Here is a 20,335-nt window from a genome sequence, read left to right on the forward strand (position 1 = left end):
TTGCAAGTCATACTTTACTCACTCTCTGGGAGGTCTGGAGGGTTCCTGGGCAGCAGGCCTGGGTCCTGGGAAGGAGGCATGGTGGGGAGGGCACTAGTTGGAGGAGTGGAAGGCGCCAACATTGGTACCACTGCATATTGCAGATGTGGCACATGGACTGTACCTGAGAGTGACACGCCCTGAAGTCGCTGCTGTCCTTGTAGTCTCCCTTCTCCAGCAGGTACTGCAAGCCAACCCACCTGCAGGACCAGAGGTGAGGGGAGGGTGAACCGGGGGAACAGGAAGAGAAACAAGAGAGAAGCGAGGGGAGAAAGCATCCATAAACCACTAGGAAGGGTGAAGCCTCCCAACCACTGCCACTTCCCAGGGGTAAGCAGGACACCCTTTCCACTCCACCCTTCCAGCACTGAGCCTCTGCTTTCTTCCTTCTCTTGACAGGGAGCTCACTGCCTCCTGAAGCAAATTTTGACTGAAGGCCTGGTACTGGGGTCAGAGCAAGGGGGTGGTATCTTAAGCTCACTGAAGTTTAGAATAAGCCAGGCCTTTGAACCATCTCCATCCACTCCTATCCCACCTCCAAGCCCAGCTGCAAGGCCAAAGAAGAGTTGGGGGAGATTCCAGGGGCCTTCTGATGAAAGAGGTTCCAGGGGCTACTTAATGAAAGTGCTGGTCTTCTCTCCAGAAAATGTCACACAGGCCTGGCCTGCAAGGACCTGCCTGGCCAGTCTCTGTGGACATCTCCAGCACTACCTTCGCATTCTTACGCTCCCTCATCTCTGCATTCCAGCCAGTGGCCTTTACTGTAGAGTTTCTCAGACCTACCAGGCTCCCCCGACACACACCACAGGGCCTTTGCACATGCTGCTCTTGTTTGCCTGGGATGCCCTTCCTTGGCCTCTTTACCCCCACAATTCCTAACTGTTCCTTGAGATCTCAGCTCAAGAATCTTTTCTCCAAGGAAGTAGCTTAGACTCATGTGGATTCTTAAATCAACAGTTGCCCCTTCTAGACTGTTGGCTACACAGGGCAGAAGCCAAACCTCTTTAATCTCCTTCACCATTGGCACCTAACACAATGCCTGGCATATGGCAGCACTGACAAACTGAATGAATGAATCAATGAATGAATGAAGGGAAAGAGGGAATGAAGGGGAACAGGAGCACAGAACTTTGCACACCACTTTAGGAGTTTGACAAACCCCAAGAAGCCAGTATGTTTGGCTAAACTGGTTCTGTTGGGGGGAAAGAGCCTTAATTCATAGCACTTGCTCATTTCTATGCTGTAAATGCACCCACTGTGGCTGGTTTCAAGCTACCAATGATTAGTCAAACCAGTTCACACAAATTCTGAAAATGTAAGAGTCGGTTCCAGGCTGGGCGCGGTGGCTCACACCTGTACTCCCAGCACTTTGGGAGGTTGAGGTGGGCAGATCTTGACATCAGGAGTTTGAGACTAACCTGGTCAACACAGTGAAACCCCGTCTCTACTAAAAATGCAAAAAATTAGCTGAGCTTGGTAGTGGGCACCTGTAATTGGAGCTACTTGGGAGGCTGAGGCAGAAGAATTGCTTGAACCTGGGAGGCGGAGGCTGCAGTGAGCCAAGATTGTTCTATTGCACTCCAGCCCGGGTGACAATGCAAGACTCCATTTCAATTTAAAAAAAAAAAAAAAAGTTCTTACAAGCTGGTATAAGCTGTTCAGCACACCACTGCCCAAAGCTCATCTGTGGACCCCTCATGGAATCCAAATTTTTTATCATGAGAAATCCTCCATTGCTGATGGCCAGGGTCGATGTGCCCAGGAACTTCCATTCAGAGGAAAATGACACCTCCTGTTCCCAAACTTAGGGACACGTGCAGTCAAAGGCAGCATGGGCTGGTCCTCCTGCTTCTCACAGCTTTCAGACTACTCAACTCATTCCTTCCCTCCTGCCTCAACCTAATCCTCCCTCTGCCTCAACTTGCCCCTCTGACATACATGTCTTGCTCACTGGGGCTGAGGTAAAGGCCAAGGTTTCTCCACTCCAAAGGCCGTTTCCCCAAAGGCAGCTCTAGGGAGAAATTCAGGGGCTGTAAGCCACCTGTGGGCAGAGAATTCCCATTTACTTTCCAGTGGGAAGCCAGAGGTCAGCAGAGTACACTGATGTGTGCAAGATCACCAGTGTACACAGAGCAGAGCAGGACTTAGGACCCCAGAGTCTCAGTTCCTGGGGCAGGGTGAGCCAGGGCTGGCAATGCACTTACGTGCCACTCTGCACCCGCACAGATGACACCTTCTCCTGGTAGCCGTGGGTGTGGAAGCTGGGTACGTCGTCATCTATGATTTCCATCTTCTTCCCGGTGAAGTTGGGGTTTTCATAGAGGATGATCTTGTGCTTTTGGCTGTCCTATTGGCAGAGGATATGGGTAAGTGAGTATGGGTGACGGGGCCCAGGGTTGGCCTTCCCACCCCATGCTCATGCCCCAGAGTTGGGATCCCCATGTCCCACACATCACTCTCTGCCCAGTGCACCTACCACGTGTCTATGACAACTGCTGTTGGATTGCAGCCATTTGTTAAGTTTCTACTGGGCCATTTTCATGTAACAGACACTCTGAGATGCTACACTTTGGGGAATATTTGATTCTGAAATGTCATTTTTTCCTCCTATGCCTCAAGTTTCTCTTTTATAAATGGCAGCTATGATCTACCACCCACTCACAAGTGCACACCCACACACGCACACACAGGCACGCACACACACACAGGCACGCTCATAATTATGCCATTTGGCAGATGAGAAAAACAAGGCACAGAGAGGTCAAATGACGTGCTCAAGGTCACAGAGCTGGGAGCAGCACAGCCAACATGGCAACCTGGGTCTGTGGGGTGTGAAGTCCAGTGTTCTCCAACCTTCCAGTAGGTCCTGGGAGGAGCTAGACTGGGCTTGGAGGGTTTGGGAGTGTAACTGAGCAGTGATGGGCCCTGTCCCCTCCCCGACAGTTTACACACTCACACACTAGTAAGAATCAGGATCTCAGAAGCACTGAAAACTCACACTGGCATGAGTCTTGAAGAAGAGCTAAACCACCTTCTCCTCCAGTCCTGAACTCAGAATTTCTTGTATTTCTGATGGCTATTGATTGAGTAATAACTCTGTGATGGGAGTTGCCCAACCCTGCGGGGTGGGGGGCACCAACCACGTAAAATAGAATGTGAATAGTGCCCTCTGGAGCATTTCATAGTCTTGTGATTGGAGACCCCTGGAGTTGTGCAGCGTGACAACCCTCAAGCTAATAAGCACATTGCAATCTCAGGACAGTAGATACCAATATGCCCATTTTACAGATGAAGAAACTGAGGCTCAGGGAAGTAAAATGACTTTTGCAAGGTCACCCAGTGAGGAGGTTCCTCACCAATCAGAAGGGGCACAATGCTAGAGGGGCAGGCTCCTTCCTGGTCTCAGGACCTCCGGCTCCAAGGTGGCAGAGACAAAGTAGGATGATGGGCAGAGAGAGGAAACAGAATGATGGCAGGGGGCTCACCACTTTGATGGGCCTCAGGGAGCTGAGGGAGTCCATCCTCCGGCCGCTGGTCCACGGTCCCAGCGGGGGTACTCGCCCTTCTCAAACACAAACTGCTCGCCCTTGCAGTTGGCCTGTTCATAGCCCACCCAGCTGCCATGGAGACAGAGAGAAAGGGGGCAGGTCAGTTCCACTCCAAGCTTCCTATGGCAGGATCCTGGCTACTCACATTGGCCCCTGGGGTTCACTTTTGCCCAACCTGGCAAGATGTAGTAGCCCCACCCGAACCTTAGCACGGCAAACCCAAGCGCACAGTCCCCTCAGTTATCCAGAACTCAGTGCTATGTTGCCTTTAACCACCTGGAACACAGTTAAGAAATAAGAAGGCGGTCTAAATAACGGCCCGCAACAAATACCAATATATAGACGCCATGCACTAAAGCCAATAGTATGCTGGTAAGTTAACAGTCAACTCTCAAAAAAGCAAAACAAAAAGTAACACTCTTGATTTGCAGCGTTTGCCAATTTCCATGGTGTAAATGCTCCCACTGTGGCAGATTTCAAGCTATGGCACGGCTGCAAGTGGAGCTGGGGAGAGACATGCACAGTCAGCCTTCACCACTGAGAACTGACCCCAGAATCCCTCGGTTGTGCCCAAACTCCTCTCTTTGGATCTGTTTCTTCTCTTGTCCCTGTTGTTAGACTCTGCTCAAACTCTGTTTTTGTAGATCCACATTAGAAGAAAAATAGTACATTAAAGAGGGAGGGATGGCCTTCAGGTCAGGCATGGCTTAGAGGAAGGCAGAAAACAGAAGAAAGAAAACACAAATCTCAAAATGATTAGCATTCTGGGGCCAGCCAGTGCAGAGGCAAACATTTCAGCAATGTGCAGTAACGGCTGTTCAGAGGAATAATCTAAGTTATTAACGAAAGAGGAAATGTTTATTATCCTCTTTTGGAAGAGTAGTCTTGATCTAGCAAATTCTCCTTTAGCAATGGGTCCTTAGAAACAGTTGTCAAGGGGCTGGGCACCATGGTTTATGTCTATAATCCCAGCACTCTGGGAAGCTGAGGCAGGTAGATCACCTGAGGTCAGGAGTTCGGGACCAGTCTGGCCAACATGGTGAGACTCTATCTCTACTAAAACTACAAAAACACTGGCCAGGCATGGTGTCTCATGCCTTTAATCCCAGATTTTGAAAGGCCAAGGCAGGTGAATCACAAAGTCAGGAATTCGAGACCAGCCTGGCCCACATGGTGAAACCCCATCTCTACTAAAATATACAAAAATTAGCTGGGCATAGTGGCAGGCACCTGTAATCCCTGTTACTCAGGAGGCTGACGCAGAAGAATCGCTTGAACCTGGGAGGCGGAGGTTGCAGTGAGCCAAGATCGCACCACTGCACTCCAATCTGGGCAAGAGTGAGATACTGTCTCAAAAATAGAAAAAGACGTTCAAGTACCCAACTGACATGAAAAAATGCACAACCTCACTGATCAGTGAAATGCAACTCAGAAACACAATGAGATACCATCCCACACTGGTCAGATGGCCATTTTTCCAAAATTAAAACATGCTGGTGAGGCAGTAGAGGAAAGGGAACACTGCTACACTCTTGGGGAATGTGAAAAAAGGTTCACACTGTGGAAAGCAGTGTAGAGATTCTCAAAGAACTTAAAACAGAACTACCATCAGACCCAGCAATTCCATTACTTGGTATCTACCCAAAGGACAATAAATCCTTCCATCAAAAAGACACATGCTCTCCTGCATTCATTGCCGTGCCATTCACAAGAACGAAGACTTGGAAGGATCCTAGGTGACCAGCAACAGTGGATTTGATTTTTTTTTTAATGTGGTGCATACACACCACAAAATACTATGCAGCCATAAGAACACACAATCCTGTCCTAAGCAGCATGGATAAGACCTGGGGGTTATTATGTTTAGCAAACCAAGGCAAGAACAGAAAACCAAACACTGCATGTTCTCACTATGAATGGGAGCTACACAGTGAATACATTTGAACATAAAGATGCAAACAATAGACACTGGGGACTATCAGATGAAAAAAGGAGGCAGAAAGGGGGTGCGGGCGGAAGAACCACCTGACTGGCACTTTGCTCCCTGCTTGGGTGATGGTGATGTGGTCAATGACCACAAGCCTCAACGTCAAAGGTTCACATGTAACTAACCTGCAATTTAATCCAAATAAAAGTTGATCTAAAAAAAAAAAAGAAAAGAAAAGAAAAGAAACAGGGTCGCCCCAGGCATAGTGGTTCCTGCCTATAATCACAGCACTTTGGGAGGCTGAGGCAGGCAGATCACTTGAGACCAGGAGTTCGAGAGAAGTCCGGGCAATATGGCAAAACCCTACACCTCTACAGAAAGTACAAAAAATTAGTGGGGCACGGTGGTGCACACCTGCAGTCCCAGCTACTTGGGAGGCTGAGGAGGGAGGATCACTTGAGCATGGGAGGTTCAAGGCTGCAATGAGCCAAGATCGCACCACTGCATTCCAGCCTGAGTGACAGAGCGATAACCTGTCTTAAAAAAGTAAATAAATAATAGAATTAGGATATATTATAGACAGATAGATAGGTGGATGATAGATAAAACCTACAGTTATCCAGGCAATCATGGACTAGCATAAACACAGAAGGACAACTGAATGGACAAAATGAGAGAGCCAGGTAATCAACCCAAAATTGTATTTAGGGCACACATTTTTCAAAATCACACCAAAGGCACAACAATTGAAAAAACTGGGTAAGTTATGTGCAAAAGACTGAAATAGCACCCCTATGTTGCCCAATACACAAAAATTTACAAAAAATAAATCAAACAGTTAAATTCAATCCTGAAAGCAAAACACTCCAAAGAGATAATATGGGATAACTGTATGTTTGGGGGAAACTTGACCCTGTGTACACAGGTTGCAAAAAGAAAAAAGAAAAGGAAAAATTAGGGGGAAAATATGCATAGACAATAAAATGGCTTAACAATCTCTTTTTTTGGATGGGACACTGAAATCACTGCTAACAAATGCAAATGTAAACATGAGCGACTAAGTACAACATTAGAGCCTCTGCACAGGAGAGAACAAACGAACCCAAAGAGAAGGCATCCTAGACCGGGCATGGTGGTGCGTGCCTGTAATCCCAGCTACTCAGGAGGCTGAGGCCACAGAATTGCTTAAACCTGGGAGGTGGAAGCTGCAGTCAGCTGAGATTGTGCCACTGCACTCCAGCCTGGGTGACAGAGCAAGACTTCATCGGCGGGGAGGGGGCAGAGAAAAAACAAAAACAAAACCAGCATTGCAAAGATGAGAAGAAAGTTTCCGGAAACATACAGCTGATAAGGCCTTGTTTTACAAAAGGCACAGGCTACTAACACTAGTAACTAGCAAAACAACTAAATGAAAGAGAAACTAGTAACCGAACCAAAATTGGGCAAAGAGCCTGAAGAGATTTCTTGGCAAAGAAGACATAAGACTGACTCTATCTTTACAGAAACGTGGTTAACATTACTACTTCTGCAAAAAATGGAAATCAAAACCATACAAAGCATCTCTTATTTGAAATGAATATGAGAAATAAAAATACAAACACAAAAGCTGGTGTGAATTTCCAGGAAAAAAGAAGTGTTCATGGGAGGGTCAATTACTACATACACTATGGAAAGCAGTTGCAGATTCCTCAAAAAAATCAAAGTCCAATACTATATGATCTATTCATCCTACTACTAGCTACACAGTCAAAGCAAATCAGTATTTTGAAGAGACATCTGCCTTTCCATGTCTATTCCATCGCTATTCACAATAGCTAGGATGATGGAATCCGCCTACCTGTTCACCCACAGATGAAGGATAAAGAAAATGTAGCACATCTATACAATGATATACTCTTCAGCCATAAAAAAAAAATTGCAATTTTCATTTAGGGCAACACCAACAAACCTAGAAAACATTCTGTTAAATAAGCCAAGCACAGAAAGACAAACACTGCATGACCTCACTTACGTTGAATCCAAAAACTTAACCTTCAGGAAGCAGAAAGAACAGGAGTGGTCTCCTGAGGCTGGGGAAGGAGGGGAGGATAGAAGGGATTGGTTATGGAAACAAAGTTTTGGGAGGAACACATTCTAGTGTCCTGTTCCACAGCTAGGTGACTCTGGTTACAATATTGTATTTTTCAAAAAAGCTAGAAGGGAACAATTTTGAGTGTTCTCACCACAGAGAAATAACACCTGTAGAAGGGAATAGTTATGCTAAGTACCCTGATTTGATCATCACCAACAATACACATGTATCAAAATGTCCCAGATGAGGCTGGGTGAGGTGACTCATGTGTGTAATCCCAGCACCTTGGGAGGCTGAGGTGGGTGGATTGCTTGAGGCCAGAAGTTCGAGACCAGCCTGGCCAACATGGCAAAACCCCATCTCCACTAAAAAATACAAAAATTACCTGGGCATGGTGGCACACACTTGTAATTCTAGCTACTAAGATGGCTGAGGCACAAAAATCACTTGAACCCAGAAGCCAAAAGTTGCAGGAAGCCAAGATCATGCCGCTGCACTCCAGCCTGGGCAACAGAGCAGGACTGTCTCAAAACAGACAGAAACAAAAACAAGAGTCTCAGATGAGAAAAAAAAAAGTCCCAGTATACCCTCTGTTTATGTGCCTTATTATAGACAAAACATTTAAGAAGTACAGGCCAGGCATAGTGGCTCACGCCTTAATCCTAGCACTTTGGGGGGCTAAGGCGGGCAGATCAGGAGGTCAGGAGATCGAGACCATCCTGGCCAACATGGTGAAACCCGTCTCTACTAAAAATACGAAAACTAGCTGAGCATGGTAGCGCACGCCTGTAGTCCTAGCTACTTAGGAGGCTGAGGCAGGAGGCTCACTTGAACCCAGGAGGCGGAGGTTGCAGTGAGCCGAGGTCATGCTATTGTGCTCTAGCCTCTTGACAGAGTGAGACTCCATCTCAAAAAACAAAGCGGGGGAATGGAGGGTGGGGGCAAGGCGGACTCGGTGGCTCACGCCTGTAATCCCAGCACTTTGGGAGGCCAAGGCAGGTGGATTACAGGGTCAAGAGATAGAGACCATCCTGGCCAACATGATAAAACCCCGTCTCTACTAAAATACAAAAGAAAAAAAAAAATCAGCCGGGTGTGGTGGCACACGCCTATAGTTCCAGCTACTCAGGAGGCTGAGGCAGGGGAATCGCTTGAACCCAGGAGGTGGAGGTTGCAGTGAGCCGAGATCACGCCACTGCACTCCAGCCTGGCGAAAGAGCAAGAGTCCGTCAAAAAAAAAAAAAAAAAAAAAAAAAGTTTAAATACACAATGCTAATATTAACATGGAACCACTAACAGTCCTGAACATCTAAGGAACCCTGAGAAATACAAACTAAGTTGGAGGACTCACAATTCCTGATATCAAATTGCGCTGCAAAGCTGTAGGTAGCCAATATTCCAATATACATGGTCCTGTGATGTGCCATGGTGCTCCAGCTTGGGTGAGAGTGACCTGTCTCAAAAAAGAAAAAGATTATGAGAAAATAGGAGGGAATCATAGAAGTGATAACCGGTTGTTATCAAACACGTACACAGAAAAAAAAAAATACCAAATAGCATAAAAAATACACACCCAAACTGAAATCAGGCAGAAAACCTGAATTGACATCGCTGCAAAAATGACATAAAATGCACAAACACATAAAAGGTCCTCAACATTACTATACATTAGAAAAGAATGTACTCCATAACCACATTCAGGTACCATCCCACACCTACTGGAATAAATGTAACTGAAAATATCTTTAAAATTAAAAAGAATGCTGGTGCGGATTTGGATAAAGGGAAAATCTTATGCATTGTTGATGTAAAGATAAATTAGGACATACACTATGGAAAAAGTTGTAGGCTAGGCGCGGTGGCTCAGGCCTGTAATCCCAGCACTTTGGGAGGCCAAGGCAGGCAGATCACGAGGTCAGGAGATCGAGCCCATCCTGATAACACAGAGAAACCCCGTCTCTACTCAAAATACAAAAAATTAGCTGGGCGTGGTGGGCATATGCCTATAGTCCCAGCTAGTCAGGAGGCTGAGGCAGGAAAATCACTTGAACCTGGGAGGCAAACACTGCAGTGAGCTGAGACCACACCACTGCACTCCGGCCGGGGCAACAGAGTGAGACTCCCTCTCAAAAAAAAAAAAAAAAAGAAAAAGTGAATTCCTCAAAAAATTGAAAATGCAACTACCATACGATCTAGCAATCCTACTACTGGGTATACCTCCAAAGCAAATGAAAACAGTATAAGAGATCACAAAGCCTCAATGGGGGATAGGATTTTCTTCATTAAATGGTTTTGAGAAAACTGATGTTTATATGAAAAAGAATGAAATAGGACCTTTCTGGTATAGAACACACAAAAATCAACTCGAAATGGATTGAAGACCTAAACACAAGACCTGAAATTATACATAATCATCAAACGTCTGTAAGAAAAAAGGGGGTGGGGGATGGTGGAGCACTTAAGTTTTGGGGCAACTTGCATCTAGGCTCACAGGCTGGAAACGCGAAAAGAAAAAACGAAAAAAAAAAAAAGCAGAGAGTAAAACCTCATGGAGAATGGAATGGCTTGTGAATATATTTATCCTTTAAATCGGGAAAGCGAATCATAGGTAACAAAAGCAAAAACCACCACGTGGGGCTACAACCAACTGGAACTCTTCTGTACGGAAAGAAAACAGTGAACCAAATGAAAACCAATCCTACCAATGGGGAGAAAGTTTGGGGGAAGCATGTATCTCCTAAGGGATTGTTATAAAAAATACGTAATACCTTCACAGTGCCCAACAGCAATAACAACAACAAGATCATCAACCCCAAACTGGGCAGGGACCCAGCATAGACATTGCTGCACAGGGGACATAACACTGAGCAGCATGGACAGAACCAGGTGCTCAGCTTCCCCGTCACCAGGGACAAGTCCCTGTCAGGCTCGCACCTGGGTGTACCTCCCCGCCCCGGTGGTCGTGACCAGAGGGACTGAAGGGGACACAGGCTTCCCTGAAGGCCGGGGGGGGGGGGGCGGTGGGGAGTGGGGGCGGTGAAAGAGTCCCGATGTGTCCCGATGGCGCGAAGGCAAATTTAAAAATTCATCAAATCCTGGAGGCAGCTGGCATCTCTTTTCCTCCGTCTGAGGCCTGGCCAGGGGGCAGCCAAACACCCAGGCCTGGTCCCAACTCCCACCTGGGCCGGGCTTCCCCTTCCTCCTGGGGCTTTCCTCTCTCCCCATCTATACGGGACAGGTTCCCTCAGAAAAAGTCCTCAAACCCCAAAAATACCACAGTCTGCTACACTTGCCACCCTCAAAAGCCCTCAGGGAACAAAACTCATGGTAAAACAAATACCAAAATACTAAAAAAGAGGAAAACAATGGAGAAGATGAGAATAAAGGGAACATTGGAGGAACCAAGCTTCTGTACTTACCGCGTAGAAAACAATGCCCTGGACAAGCTAAGCCGCACGCAGCTCCCGCCTAAGCAGTCAGGGCCACAGACAGGAGCTGTTTTCTCCCTAGGACGGGGCTCCAAGTCGTCCCCAAACCGCCGCGGTGCCCCCTCAAGCGCGTCCTGAAGGAACCGGAGCCGCTTTCCTACTCATTCCGGACGCCACGCCACGCACTCCATGCAGTGTCTGCGGTGAGAACACGCATGCGCACCATGTGGGGCAGAAAAGGCTGTTTTAGCGCCCCCTGCCAGTCACAGTGTGGGATGATCAGCCTCAGGGTAGGCATCCACCCCACGCCAGTCTAGGTAGGGTAGAAGGGTGCGTTGTGTGACACCAGAGAGCAGGAACTCCCCAACCTATGCATGTGGACCTCCCCCTGTGAAGTTTTTTTTTTTCTTTCCCCGGACAGGGTCTCACTTTTTTTGTATTTTTAGTAGAGACAGGGTTTCACCGTGTTAGCCAGGGTAGTGTCGATCTCCTGACCTCATTATCCACCAGCCTCAGCCTCCCAAAGTCTTGGGATTACAGGCGTGAGCCACCACTCTGGGCTGGTACCAGTCTTCTTAAGGCTTTACCCTGAATTCAATGTTAACCTTGTATCATAAGAGGGACCACATTGACATTTTTTGTTTGAGACAGAGTTTCACTCTTATCGCCCAGGCTGGAGTGCCATGAACGGATCTCGGCTCACTGCAACCACTGCATTCTGGGTTCAAGCCATTCTCCTGCCTCAGCCTCCCACATAGCCGAGATTACAGGTGCCTGCCACCACGCCCGGCTAATTTTTATGTTTTAGTAGAGACGGTTTTTCACCATGTTGATCAGGCTGGTCTCAAATTCCTGACCTCAGGGGATCCGTCTGCCTCGGTTTCCCAAAATGCTGGGATTATAGGCATAAGCCACCGTGCTCGGCCTAACATTTTGTGTGTCTCAGAACAGGGACTGAAGGAGAGAGATTCATATAACATTCCTAGGTATGTACAGCTTCTCATAGGATTTGAATCCAGGCTATTCATTAGGCACCAGGCTCCGTGTTTTTGGTCAGTCTGCTCTGCTTCCTTTCTACATTCTCATCTAAAGAAAGGCATTTGCCTATAACATCAGTCTGTTCCATTTTAAGTGCTACCCACACTGCAAGGTCTTTCTAGGAGGACCAGGCACAGCGGCTCACACCTGTAATCCCAACAGTTTGGGAGGCCAAAGCAAAAGGATAGAGTTTGAGGGCAGGAGTTCAAGACCAGCTTGGGCAACTTAGGGAGACCCCACCTCTACAAAAAACTTTTAGAAATTAGCCCCGTATGGTGGTATGTGCTTGTGGTTCCAGGTAATTGGGAGGCTGAGGTGGGAGGATCACTGGAGCCCTGGAGGTCGAGGCTGCAGTGAGTCATGAGCATGCCAATGCACTGCCACCTAGGTAACAGAGCAAGACCCCATCTCAAAAAGAAAATCAATCTCTCTGTAGGAACTAACTCTGATTCAGGTGGCTGTACTAAGCAGGTGGTAAAAAATTGGATCAAAAGTTTGATCTGTGAGCACGGCGTGGTGGCTCATGCCTGTAATTTCAGCACTTTTGGAGGCTGAGGCAGGTGGATCACCTGAGGTCAGGAGTTTGAGACCAGCCTGGCCAACATGGTAAAACCCTATGTCTACTAAAAATATAAAATTATTAGCCGCATGTGGTGGCGCATGTCTGTAATCCCAGCTACTTGGGAGGCTGAGGCAGGAGAATCACTTGAACCCAGGAGGCAGAGATTGCACTCAGCCCAGATTGTACCACGGCACTCCAGCCTGGGCGACATAGCAAGACTCCATCTCAAAAAAAAAAAAAAAAAAAAAAAGGTTTGATCTGTGCATAAAGTATTACTAACTTATCTATGGTCTTCTGCCTGTAAGATTTCAACAGCTATCTTTTTTGTAATTTCCTAGGATCTTGCATCCCGAACATAAAAGTAATTCCTGAGGAACTGGCGGAGCCTCTGCCGACTCCAATCTGAGCATCCGACAACTTCTGGCCCAACAACACTCACCAGTAATCAGTGCAGTCGATATTTCTCCCTGGAAGCAGAGCATCCAAAAACTTCTGACTAGGCAAATAATGAGTGTGCATATCAATCAAAGGTAACTGCGGTTATTTTATTAAGTTCATTCAAGCAGAGTGATTCCAGTTGGTTAAGCATTTCGCATTTAATACAACACTATTTATTTTGAGATGGAGTTTCACTCTTGTAGCCCAGGCTGGAGTGTAATGGCTCCATCTCAGCTTGCTGCAACTTCTGTCTCCTGGGTTCAAGCGATTCTCCTGCCTCAGCCTCCTGAGTAGCTGGAACTACAGGCATCCGCCTGTCATCCAGGAGACAAAAATTAACCATGCCTGGCTAATTTTTATATTTTTAGTAGAGACGGAGTTTCGCCCTGTTGGCCAGGGTGGTCTCAAACTCCTAACATCAGGTGATCCACCTGCCTCGGCCTCCCAAAGTGCTGGGACTACAGGCGTGAGCCACCGCACCAGGCCTACACAAAACTTTAAAAATGTTGTGTCGTATTTCTTTTATTTCATATGTGCAACTTTAAGTCAGTTGCCACTACTACAACTATAGAAGTAATGGCATATTTACAACTACAAGTTTCATTCACTTTAAACAGAAAACATCTCAATTGAAAGTCTGAATATTTAGCTCACATTAAACATTAGCTGAGATGGATCTCCTCCTGAAAGTGTTGCCAGAGTTTTAAAACTAAAGAGTTTATGTAGGACAGTTTTATATGAACGTAGAAATTGAACAGAGTACAGAAGGTTCTCAGACCCTCCTCCCCCAGTTTGCTTTTCTTAACCACCTTTTACATGGGTGTGGTCCATGTATTACAATGAGTGAACCATTACTGATACATTGCTAGTAACTAAAGGCCAGAGTTTGCATTAAGGTTCAGTCTGGGTTTTGGTAGTCTAAAGGTTTTGACAAACTAATAATGCCATTCATTACCATTACAAGATAGTTTTACACCCTGAACATTACCTGAGTTTCAGCTATTAACTTCTCTCCCCCTTTTCCAGATCCCTCAGTAACCACCGATGTTTATACTGTATCTCTAAGTTTTTCTTTCCCAGAAAGCTTATAGATTTGGAATTGTAGAGTATGGAGCTTTTTCAGATTGACTTATTTCACTTAATCTACATTTATGACTTTTTCATATTTGTGCCTTTTTATCTCAACGTTTTTTTCCCCCCCCCCCCCCCCAGGATCCTATTTGATTGTTTTTATGACTTTTAAGAATCAAGCGTGGCCGGGTGCAGTGGCTCACGCCTGTAATCCCAGCACTTTGGGAGTCCCAGGTAGGCGGATCACGAGGTCAGGCGTTCAAGACCAGCCTGGCCACCATGGTGAAACCCCGTCTCTACTAAAAATACAAAAATTAGCCAGGCGTGGCGGCACTTGCCTGTAGTCCCAGCTACTCGGGAGGCTGAGGCAGGAGAATCACTTAAACCCAGAAGGCAGAGGTTGCAGTGAGCCGAGATTGTGCCACTGCACTCCAGCCTGGAGACAGAGCGAGACTCCATCTCAAAAAAAAAAAAAAAAAAAAAAAAAGTGAACATGAAAATAAATATTTTCTATTATCCACCAGTAAAAGAAAGTTAGGTTCACAGTTTGGGCTCTTGACACAAAGTGAAATAGGAGGCAAATTTAGATCCATCTGATACAACCAATGGAGCAACTTTTTTTTTTTTTTTTTTTTTTTTTTTTTGAGACAGAGTCTCGCTCTGTCGCCCAGGCTGGAGTGCAGTGGCGCGATCTCGGCTCACTGCAAGCTCCACCTCCCAGGTTTGCGCCATTCTCCTGCCTCAGCCTCCCGAGTAGCTGGGACTATAGACGCCCGCCACCACGCCCGGCTAATTTTTTGTATTTTTAGTACAGACGGGGTTTCACTGTGGTCTCGATCTCCTGACCTTGTGATCCGCCCGCCTCAGCCTCCCAAAGTGCTGGGATTACAGGGGTGAGCCACCGCGCCGGGCCTGGAGCAACTTTTTAAGTTCCGCCTATCTTGAAAGCTTGCAACGTATGAGATATTGCTGTGTTGTCTCTCACAACAGGAATGGGTGACACTGAGTAGAAGCTGTGAAATGTTTTTAATAGGTGTTTTCTATCGTATGTTGCTGGAAATCCAGAGGTTTATAAACATGATACACACTTAGAAATGAGTTAGATACCTGAAAAGTCTAAACACTGATTTAGGAGTGTGTATGTTGCAGTCTCAAAAGGGGTCAATAGTCCATATGGACTAAATTAATCTCTGGGTAGCAGATATGTTTGTAAATATAAAACTGTATTAGACATTAGCATCAGTGTAGAACATGCTCAGCATCATAAGATCCAAAACACCAGCACAAGTTTATCCATCATTAAAAACAATTATCTCCTTCCTAAAATGTCAGAATAGGAGGTAACTGAGATTAAATCAAATCCAAATGTATCTCAATGGTTTATCACTGGATAATATTTCATTGAGCAATGTAACAAAGTTTGTTGGTACATTCACCTACTGAAGGACATCAAGGTTGCTTTCAATGTGGGCAGTATGAATAAAGCTTCCCATAAACATTCCTGTGGACTTTTTAGTAGACATGATTTTTTTTTTTTTTTTTCCCTGAGACAGTGTCTTGCTCTGTCACCCAGGCTGGAGTGCAGTGGCGCAATCTCAGCTTACTGCAACCTCCGTCTCACAGGTTCAAGCAATTCTCCTGCCTCAGCCTCCCGAGTAGGGAGGCCAGCCCAGACAATTTTTTAATTAAACTGGGTAAATACTTAGGATTGTGATCACTTACTTACGTGATAAAACTACGTAAGAATTTGGTAGGATTGCTAGGCATAGTGGCTCACACCTTTAATCCCAGCACTCTGGGAGGCCGAGGCAGGCGGATCACGTGAGGTCAGGAGTCTGAGACCAGACTGGCCAACGTGGTGAAACCCCGTCTCTACCAAAAATACAAAAATTAGCCAGGCATGGCAGTGTGTGCCTGTAGTCCCAGCTCCTCAGGAGGCAGAGGCAGGAGAGTAACTTGAACCCACGAGGCGGAGGCTGCAGTGAGCCAAAATTATGCCACTGCACTCCAGCCTGGGCAACATAGCAAGACTCCATCTCCAAAAAAAAAAAAAAAAAAAAAAAAAAAATTGGTAGGCTTTACCAGTAAAACCATCTGAGCCTGGTTTTTGTTTTTTTTTTTTGGAAGTTACTAATCATCGATTCAATGTCTAAAACTGATACAGGTCTATTCAGTTTATCAATTTCTCCTTGGGGAGTTTTATAGTTTCTGCCTTTGAAGGAATCAGTTCCTAAGTTTATCAAATTTGTGGGCATAGATTGTCTTCTCAATGCCCATAGAATCACAAGTGATGACTTCTCTTTTAGTTATTAGTACATTATGACTTCCTTTCTTCGTGGTTAGCCTGACTGGAGGTTTATTGGTTTTTTTTAAATCTATTCATATAAATAGCTGTTGGTTTTGATCATTTTCTGTTGATTCTTGATTCTTCATTCCATTGATTTCTGCAATATTTTCTATTCTTCCGTCTGCTTTCTATTGCACTGCTCTGTTTTCTCTGGTTTTCTAAAATAAAAGCTTAGGTTATTGACTTTAGGTCTTTCTTATCGATCACATGGCATTCAGTTACAAATTTCCCTCCGAGCCCTGCTTTGACTGCATCCCACAGATCTTAACGAAGTACGTTTTTATTTCATTTTGTTTAAAATATTTTTTCGGCTGTGTATGGTGGCTCATGCCCATAATCCAGCACTTTGGGAGGCGGCTAAGGCAGGTGGATCACTTGAGGTCAGGAGATCAAGACCAGCCTGGCCAACATGGTGAAACCTTGCCTCTGCTAAAAACACAAAAATTAGCTGGGTGTGGTGGGGTGTGCACCTGTAGACCCAGGTACTCGGGAGGGTGAAGTGGGGAATCGCTTTGAACCCAGGATGCGGGATGTTGCAGTGAGCTGAGCTCGCACCACTGTACTCCAGCCTGGGTGACAAGAGCGAAACTCCATCTCAAAAAAATGTATGTATTTTTACAACTTCATTGAGGCGTCTTCTTTGATCCATGTATTTTGCAGAGTACAATTTAATGTCCAAATACTTGGAGATTTTCCATTCATCTTTCTATTACTGAATTCTAGTTTAATTTTGTAACAGTATGACGGCATATTTTAGAAATTTTACTCATTTACATAAGTTGTGGTATTTTATGGCCCACAGTGTTGCCTTTGCCTTTTTTTTTATTTGAGGAGTCTTGCTCAGCTGCTAGGCTGGAGTGCAATGGCGCCATCTCGGCTTACCACAACCTCCGCCTCCCAGGTTCAAGTGATTCTCCTCTCCCTCAGCCTCCCAAGTAGCTCGGATTACAGAGGCATGTGCCACCAGGCCCAGCTAATTTATATTTTCAGTAAAGATGGTGTTTCTCCATGTTGGTCAGACTGGTCTTGAACTCCCGACCTCAGGTAATCCGCCGGCCTCGGCCTCCCAAAGTGCTGGGATTATAGGCATGAGTTACCACGCCCAGTAGTCTTTTTAAATCTGTTCTTGGCCAGGCGCGGTTGCTCACGCCTGTAATCCCAGCACTTTGAAGAGGCCCAGGCGGGCGGATCACAAGGTCAGGAGATCAAGACCATCCTCGCTAACAACGTGAAACCCCATCTCTACTAAGAAATACAAAAAATTAGCCAGGCCTGGTGGTGGGCACCTGTAGTCCCAGCTACTTGGTAGGCTGAGGCAGAAGAATGGTATAAATCCAGTAGGCACAGCTTGCAGTGAGCAGAGCTGCACTGCAGCCTGGGCAGGAGTCGCCACTGCACTCCAGCCTAGGCAACAGAGCAAGACTCCATCTCAAAAAACGAAAGGAAAAAAAAAAAAACTCTTTTGCTGAGTCTTTAATATTTGCATATTTTTAGAGAGAGAGAACACATATTTGCATATTTTTATCCACTCTTCTAGTCTATGTCTTCCAGCGTATATAGACCATGCACATTTAAAGTGATTATTAGTATATTTGAATTATTAGCTATTTTTTGTAACTGTTAACATGTAACATATTGTAACATGTGATATACATTTTTTGCCAAGTATCAATGGACTAACAAGAAAGCAGAAAGCAGAAAGACAATCTATACTTATACAATGGAACAGAATCTTTGCAAATTATATATTTCACAAGGGAATTCATATCCGCAGTATGTAAAGCACCCCATAACTCAACAATGAAAATAACCCAGTTAAAAAATGGGCAAAGGGCCAGGCACGGTGGCTCACGCCTGTAATCCCCACACTTCGGGAGGCTGAAGCAGGTGGATCATGAGGTCAGGAGATGGAAACCATCTTGGCCAACATGGTGAAACTCCATCTCTACTAAAATACAAAAAAAAAAAAACCCAAAAAACCACACACATTACCCAAGTGTGGTGGCGCATGCCTGTAGTCCCAACTACTCAGGAGGCTGAGGCAGAGGAATCGCTTGAACCCGGGAGGCAGAGGTTGCAGTGAGCCAAGATCGAGTCACTGCACTCCAGCCTGGCGATGGACCATCTCAAAAGAAAAAAAAAAAAAGAAAAAAAAGAAAAGAAAAGGGGGGGAGAGCAAAAGACTTGAGTAGGTATTTCTCCAAACACATACAAATGGGCAAGTACAAAAAAAGATACTCAACATCATTAGGTATGAGGAAGTATGTATCAAAACAATAGTGAGACACAGCTTCACACTCTGGGGTGGTTGTAGTGGGGAGATAAAAAGGAAAAGTAAAGTAACTTTTCACAAGGATGCCACGAAATTGAAAATTATGTATTGCTGGTGGAAATGAAAACTGATTTACCCATTGTGAGAAAGTTTGGTAGAGCCTCAAAACTGTAAACATAAAACTACTCTGATCCAGTAATTCCACTGCAAAGTGTATATATATATAATAAGTACAGCAACTCAAACATACATCTATATATCAAAGTTCATACCAAAATTATTCACAGTAGCTAACAGGTGGAAACAACAAAATCTTGATTGACACCCAGTATCAACAAATAAATGGACAAACCAAATAATGTGTATATCTGTATCAGAATACTATTCAGCCATAAAATGAATTCAATGTTGACATATGCTGTTACATGAATGAACCTTATAAAATATGCTTAGTGAAATACAACAACGAGGGGACAAATACTGCATGTTTTTACTTACATGAGATTCTGTCCGGAATTGGTGGGTTCTTGGTCTCACTGACTTCAAGAATGAAGCTGCGGACCTTCGGGGTGAGTGTTACAGTTCTTAAAGATGGTGTATCCGACATTTGTTCTTTCTCACGTTTGGACACGTTTGGAGTTTCTTCCTTCTGATCTCGCTGGCTTCAGGAGTGAAGATGCAGACCTTCGCGGTAAGTGTCACACAGCTCTTAAGGCACCATGTCTGGAGCTGTCCATTCCTCCCGACGGGTTCGTGATCTTACTGGTCTCAAAAACGGAAGTCTCAAAAACGGAAGTTGCTGACTTCCGCGTCGAGTGTTACAGCCCATAAACACACCGTAAACCCAAACAGCCAGAAAGTGACGCACATTGATTGCCGCTGCTAGCGAGGGCAGCCTGCTTTTATTACTTTATCTGACCCCACCCACATTCTGCGGATTGGCCCATTTTACAGAGCACTGATTAGTCCATTTTACAGAGAGCTGATTGGTCCGTTTTAACAGGGTGCTGATTGGTGCCTTTACAATCCCCGAGTTAGACACAGAGTGCTGATTGGTGCATCCACGAACACTGAGCTAGACAGAGAGTGCTGATTGGTGCATATACAATCCTCCGGCTAGACACAAAAGTTTTCCAAGTCCCCACCGGACTCAGGAGCCCAGCTGGCTTCACCTAGTGGATCTGGCTTCAGGGCTGCAGGTGCGGCTGCCCGCCAGTCCCACGCCGCAGCCTGCACTCCTTCGTCCTTGGGCGGTCGATGGGACCGGGCGCGGGCGCCAGTAGGGGAGGTTCCGGCCGCGCGGGAGCCCACCGCAAGAGAGGGGGGGCGCTCGGACGGGGCGGGGGGAGGGTTGGACATGGCGGGCTGTAGGTCCCTAGTCCTGCCCAGCGGGGAGGCGGGAAAATTCGAGCCCGCGGCGCAGGCGGGCCGGCAGTCCTGGGGGACTCGGTGCCCCCTCCGCAGCTGCTGGCCCGAGTGCTAAGCCCCTCACTGCCCGGGGCCGGAGGCGCCGGCCGGGCGGCCGCGCCGAGTGCTGGGCCCGCCGAGCCCGCGCCCACCGGGAACTGGTGCTGGCCGCGAGCGCCGCGCGCAG

General features: G+C 46.1%; 1 pseudogene; it reads right to left on the bottom strand.

The window, feature by feature from the left end:
* On the bottom strand, positions 1-19,658 carry LOC116270749 (annotated as a pseudogene).
* Positions 19,659-20,335: the final 677 nt, after the last annotated feature.

The sequence above is a fragment of the Papio anubis genome, chromosome 16 (genome assembly GCF_008728515.1).
Source record: "Papio anubis isolate 15944 chromosome 16, Panubis1.0, whole genome shotgun sequence".
NCBI classification, from domain to species: domain Eukaryota; kingdom Metazoa; phylum Chordata; class Mammalia; order Primates; family Cercopithecidae; genus Papio; species Papio anubis.